General features: G+C 39.1%; 1 protein-coding gene across 2 annotated transcripts in view; it reads right to left on the bottom strand.

The window, feature by feature from the left end:
* Positions 1-5693, bottom strand: part of LOC137993245 (tumor necrosis factor-like) — a 16095-nt gene extending 10402 nt beyond the window's left edge. Inside the window, exon 1 of one of the 2 annotated variants that reach the window (XM_068838975.1) lies at positions 5564-5693. The gene's annotated coding sequence lies outside the window, so the exon portion shown is untranslated. Of the gene's footprint in view, positions 1-1272; positions 1458-5563 lie in introns of those variants that run through there. The other variant, XM_068838976.1, reaches the window with a different exon arrangement.
* Positions 5694-6943: the final 1250 nt, after the last annotated feature.

Genomic DNA, 6943 nt, shown 5'->3' with positions numbered 1-6943 from the left:
TGTGTCATGGTCACATCGCTCGTCACCAAGCAACTAGTTTTCCAAACCATTATTCGTCTATTGAATATTTGTAACAAGTGACCCCCAAACCCTCGGTGTTTCTAAGGTTACTAGCAAAAAGGGATTCGACTGATCAGAGATATCCGTGCACACAAGAACCATCTCCGTGGGATGGGCTAGCTCCGCATAAAGAGGCAAGATCTAGTATAATTTTGAACGCTGTCTTGAATGATAGCTGATGTGAAAGATGCGGAGCTTACAATGAGTAAATTTAGACCACATATCGAGTTACATAAAATCACTAGAAAACCCGGAGGCTCTCCCAGCTTTTCAATCCCTAAAATTGTCTATGTTTCCGAAGATATTTCTTCATTGGTCCTCGTTCCCCCTAGTTCAAATAAGCCATGTTCACTTGTTCCCAAAAACCCTTGGGAGGGCCTCATCAGCTGTGCTGTCGAAAGCTAATGAAAAATCCAACGGGTTCGTAGTTCGCCACGAAAAGCGTTCTCTTCCTGGAAGCGCTTCTCTCGCGCTTTTATGCAGGCTACAATCCGGAGCAACCTTCTTGAAGTTAAGGTATCGCCGCTATGATAGTGCTACATTACTATACTAAGTGGGATACCGAAATAGGATATCACTACTCCTTGATCTCCAGCAAACGAAGTCTACTGGCTTTAGAAGTTAATTCGCATCATTTAAGACTTTGAAGAAACAAATGCTCCCTGTTTGTTTTATAGATAACAGTAAACGTACTAGGTAATGTTTACATTTGAACGCAGTTTGTTTCAGCTATCGTGATCTTTTCAAGCTATGGCCGCTTTTGCCTGTTGTCAAACCAGTTATTCTTTTGTTTAATCTTGATTGGCGTCTTATTACGTAACTCATTTTCCGCAACAGTTGAGTCACGTAGAGGAGAAACTGCGCTTAAAATGCGCTAACCAGGAGAATGCGAAGAAAAAGCCAACCATTAAAGAGGGCCTGAAAGTTAAGACTCGCGACAGAAGTAAAATATACCAGCGCATTGTATGTCCGTTTTCACTCAAAAATAATAATGTTCGCTAGTTCGATCTTAGATCGAATAGTCAGTCGATCAGTCAACTCAGCAAGCAAGCAAGCAAGCAAGCCAGCGAATAAATTGTCCAATCAACAGGCAAATTAATAAATAAAAAATTACATAGGCTACATGGAGTGCGCATGCAAATATAAAATCAGTGAAAAGTTTAAAAAAGAAAGCCTAAGGAACCGTGTAGCATAAAGGAAGGAAGAACTTACAATCAGACGGCATTCGCTACCTTTCCTCAGCAGCTGCAAGTCCCTTTAACTCTAGCTTCACAAACAGTATACGAAAAATGCAGGGTGGCAGCTATTAAAACGGATCTCGTGGTTGATTGAGAAAACAATAAGAAAGAAAAATCAGTTGCAACCTGTGAGGGTCCAGTGACATTAGAGGTTAGTGCTGTGTGGTACCTAGGGGCTGGAGGTCAGGACGCAGCCACTACAACAGCTCTCGTGATTGGTTCAGAAAACAATGGACAAAAATATATCATGTATATTTGTTGTGCACATACAGAGGAAAAATGGCGCCTAATCCTAAACGCAACAGAGTTTCGTGCACTGCTCAAGCCCAAAACCTACCAAATTAATTTAAAATCTTGACCCGAGTTTCTAAATTTTCTGTGAGTGGATGTCCAGATTTCCCTTCTTTTGCACATTTAACTTGCAAATTAGCGATAGCGTCGTCTTTCAAATACCTACCTACAATTTGTCATGTTTGTTTTTTTTTCCAGTGCGAACAATGACCGTGGTATGTGTGACTCCGGATTAATATCGAGAACTAAAGTTTAGGTTAACGTCATTGCTAGGGCCGTTTAACTTCGAGAATTGAAAGAGCGTCCTTTAATCGGGGAAACGGGGAAAGAGGGGTATGGAAAGCAAAGGACCGGAGATGTAAAAATCTGGGGATCTAGGATTAACACCAGGTTAGTTTGAAATGAAGAGCATTTATGGCCGTTTTTGCGGGTTGTCAAACCAGTTATTCTTTTTTGTTTAATCTTGATTGACGTCTTATTACGTAACTCATTTTCCGCAACAGTTGAGTCACGTAGAGGAGAAACTGCGCTTAAAATGCGCTAACCAGGAGAATGCGAAGAAAAAGCAAACCATTAAAGATGGCCTGAAAGTTAAGACTCGCGACAGAAATAAAATATACCAGCGCATTATTTGTCCGTTTTCACTCAAAAATAATGCTGTTGGCTAAATTTTCTGTGAGTGGATGTCCAGATTTCCCTTCTTTTGCACGTTTAACTTGCAAATTAACGATAGCGTCGTCTTTCAAATACCTACCTACAATTTGTCATGTTTGTTTTTTTTTCCAGTGCGAACAATGACCGTGGTATGTGTGACTCCGGATTAATATCGAGAACTAAAGTTTAGGTTAACGTCATTGCTAGGGCCGTTTAACTTCGAGAATTGAAAGAGCGTCCTTTAATCGGGGAAACGGGGAAAGAGGGGTATGGAAAGCAAAGGACCGGAGATGTAAAAATCTGGGGATCTAGGATTAACACCAGGTTAGTTTGAAATGAAGAGCATTTATGGCCGTTTTTGCCTGTTGTCAAACCAGTTATTCTTTTGTTTAATCTTGATTGACGTCTTATTACGTAACTCATTTTCCGCAACAGTTGAGTCACGTAGAGGAGAAACTGCGCTTAAAATGCGCTAACCAGGAGAATGCGAAGAAAAAGCCAACCATTAAAGATGGCCTGAAAGTTAAGACTCGCGACAGAAATAAAATATACCAGCGCATTATTTGTCCGTTTTCACTCAAAAATAATGCTGTTGGCTAAATTTTCTGTGAGTGGATGTCCAGATTTCCCTTCTTTTGCACGTTTAACTTGCAAATTAACGATAGCGTCGTCTTTCAAATACCTACCTACAATTTGTCATGTTTGTTTTTTTTTCCAGTGCGAACAATGACCGCGGTATGTGTGACTCCGGATTAATATCGAGAACTAAAGTTTAGGTTAACGTCATTGCTAGGGCCGTTTAACTTCGAGAATTGAAAGAGCGTCCTTTAATAGGGGATACGGGGAAAAGAAGGGTATGGAAAGCAAGGGCCGGAGATGTAAACATCTGGGGATCTAGGATTAACACCAGGTTAGTTTGAAATGAAGAGCACTTTTTTAAAAGTTTGGTGGAGGTACTATTTTTGGTATCCGCCTTGAGATTTTTCCCCAAATAAAAAAGAGAAATATGCAAACAAACAAATAACCTGCAATTTTCTCCTGTTATAAGAGGGATAGCAAAATAGGTTACCATCACTTCATGATCTCGAGCAAACGAAGTCTCAGTACTGGCTTAAGAAATTTGAAGTTAATTCGCATTCTTTAATTCTTTTGTAGTGACAAATGCTCCCTGTTTGTTTTTCGGAAAACAGTAAACGTACGAGGAAATGTTTGCATTTGAACCCAGCTGTTGTGGTCTTTTCAAGCTTAAGCTTATCTAGAAATATTGATGAACATCGGGAATAAACAGGATTTCTGACTTTCTGAGTTGCCGTAAGCAGCGAGTGCAACTACACTGAATGGGTCAAGATTGATTCTCAGAGTGGCGTGATGTCCCGGCAGGGGCTCCCCAAGGTTCTAAATTGGGTCCTTGGCTCTTCATTGTTATGATTAACGACCTCGACATCCCAGGTTTTGAAGTACTTCGATGATTCTACTCTCTCAGAAACAATAATCAAGGTCAAGTGAACAATATCCAGACCGCTGCCGACATCTCTGCCTCGCGTGCTACCTCGGACAAGTTCCAATTGAACGAGACGAAGTGCAAAGAAATGAGGATTTGTTTTAGTGCAAACGGGACTCCCGACCTCAACCCTACTGTTATTAATGACAAGCAAATTGATGTTGTTTTACACCCTAAGATTCTGAGTGTAAATATTTCGAGTGATCTAAAAATGGAACCATCATATTGCGGAAATTGTTAAGAACGCTATGAAACGCCTGTTTTGTCTTGCTCAATTAAAGCGCGCAGGTTTAGGCCCTATAATGAATTAGTATAAATCTATCGGACCTGTATCCGCCCAATCACGGAATATGCATGCCCAGTTTTTCATGACGGTCTACCTGTGTATCTTTCTCGCGAGCTAGAGGCAGTGCAAAATAGGGCACTGCTTATCATTTTCCCATGTTTTTGGAATGATGAAGCGCTTGTTAAGACAAGTCATGTAACTCTGTCAAACCGAACGCAAGCTCTAACGGAAAAATTGTTCAAGAAAATCCTAGAAAACAAAGACAGCAAGCTCAGGAATTTACTGCCCCACAAAATGTCAAGTATTATAATCTCAGAAAGGCACCTTAGTTCAATCCGGTTTCAAGACAGACATATTTCGAAATAGTTTTATAGTTTTATAGTTTACCGTAGTTTATTGAATATAACTCTTTGCAACCCAAGGGTTGAATTACGTCATATTTACAGAATAACAGGTTAAATAAATAAAATAGATACACATAAAGAAAACATCTGAAATCACTACATAATAACTAAGAACTAACATTAAATGGATCTTGACGTAATTAGTTACTAAGAGAGCATAATTCTTAAAAGGGATTAAAAAATGAAAACCTTAACACTTGGTTTTCATGACGTATATTTTTTAATCCCTTTTAAGAATTATGCTCTCTTAGTAACTAGTTACTTCAAGATCCATTTAATGTTAGTTCTTAGTTATTATGTAGTGATTTCACTTGTTTTCCTTAGATGTATATATTTATTTATTTAATCTTTTATTCTGTAAATATGACGTCATTCAACCCTTGCATTTATCTATCTCAACAGAACACAGATTTATAAACAGCATGGTTCACTAATCAAATGGGCGTTGCTGCCTATTATCAGACCAGTTATTGTTCTGTTTAATCTTGATGGACGTTTGATTGCGTAACTCATTTTACCGTAACAATTGAGTCACGTAGAAGAGAAACTTAGTTGCGAAAATGTGCTAACCAGGAGACATCGACGAAAAAGCCAACCGGTAAAGAAGGCCTGAAAGTTAGGACTCGCGACAGAAGTATACCAGCGCATTGTTATCTCCGTTTTCGTCAAAAATAATAATGCTGTTCGCTAATTCGTTGCTTATGTGTCATGATCCAGCAAGCCTGCAAGCCAGTGAATGAATAAATCGTCCAATCAACACACAAATTAATAAATGAAAAGTTACTTTCGTGTTTGTTGTCTTTGACACAGAGCTAACCAGCTTCATCATGGAAACAACTAGAGGTGATGATATTTGATATGAAAATTAATCGAATCTACAGACTTGTTTGAATCGAAGAGTAGGGAAAAATGACCACGCCCAAGGCAATTCGTAGTGCAATGTTACAATTATATTACGTATGATTTAACTCATTGCTTGAAGGCAACTACCGTAAAAAATTGCTCCACGTAGTATTTTGGTGAGTTACATGGAGTACGCATGCAAATATAAGTTCAGAGAAAAGTCTAAAACAGAAAGATTGAGGAACTGGGTAAGTTATCAGGAGGTATAAAGGAAGGACGAACTTACTATCAAATGGCATGAGCTACCTTTCCTCAGCAGTTGCAAGTCCCTTTAAGTCTCCACCTTCACAAACAGTATATAAAAAATGCAGGGTCGCAGCTATTATAACGGATCTCGTGATTGGTTCAGAAAACAATAAGCAAGAAAAATATCGCTGCAACCTATGACGGTCCAATGAAATTACAGTTTATAAAGAGCTGCGTGGTACCTGGGGGTTGGGGGTCAGGACGCATCCATTACAACGGCTCTCGTGGTTGGTTCAGAAAAAGTGGCGTATCTCATCAATCAATCAATCAATTAATCACTGAAGTCTTTATTATAAATACAGAAATATCTTCCCGCACTCCAAGCGTACAAGATTACGAAGTATGCCCTAAAAGATCCAGAAAGACAAAAATTCAAAAAGCTATGATGATATAATGAAGTTAGATAAACGCCTATTCATGAAAGTTGACCAAAGTTGGCTTAAAATGTTCGGTTCGAAAATGCGGAACTGAGGTATAATCATGACCACAGTCACGTAGCATCCTTCCTCAGTCCCCGCGTGCATTGCAAGCATGTAAGCAGTGACCGGGATCTTTAATTTACTCTCTCTCACGATAATTAATCTCTCTAGAACACACAGAATAGGTGCGGTCACACTAGACGTCTTTACACAAGTTCGTAGTTCTCAAAGAAAGTCTATTCCATACCATTGGATCAGCAACTGCAAAAGATCGACCGCCATAAGTCTAAGGTTGAATCGAGGTACATGAAGTAGATTGTAACCAGATGATCTTAAATTCCTGACATGTTCGTCAGGCCTTATGAGTTCCGTGATGTAAGAAGATCAAGCAGTGAATCCTTAGTACAAGGAGGTGATGCAATGTGTTGATTTGGGTCTATTCTGCAAGAGCCATACAGACAGACACGAAGGACATTAAGGGTTATGCTATTATAATTTCAGGGATAACAGCGAGTGCATAGTTTCTTGTGCACTGAAATCTCTTTGTCTAAGTGTTCTCATTGCTATTTTATTTTCATAGATTTTTTTGCACTTGAGTTATTAACTGTACTTTTCAATTACCGCAATCACGGTCAAACGTTTCAGCAAGCATTGGCGATTTAGGCTCACCGTTTTGCAGCATATTTTGAGAGATATTCTATCCAAGCATATTGATCAATCAGCTTAATTGTTGCAATTTTGCTCTCTATCCTTGCAGCTGAATTCTTCATTCTCTCTTGTTGGTGGTTATTTAGCCTAGCTTTGAATTGGCCGCCGCAACTTTCCATCACTCCTATAAACAGGTTCAAAAACTAATTTTGTGTGTGGGCGTGTAGTAAGCAGCAATTGAGTTCACAAGAGTGATTATATTTTTCTAAAACCATGTTCATTGGAATAAAGGA

The sequence above is a fragment of the Montipora foliosa genome, chromosome 2 (genome assembly GCF_036669935.1).
Source record: "Montipora foliosa isolate CH-2021 chromosome 2, ASM3666993v2, whole genome shotgun sequence".
Lineage (NCBI taxonomy): Eukaryota > Metazoa > Cnidaria > Anthozoa > Scleractinia > Acroporidae > Montipora > Montipora foliosa.
The sequence above is the reverse complement of the archived record's forward strand: the minus strand, read 5'-3'. Positions and strand labels throughout refer to the sequence as shown.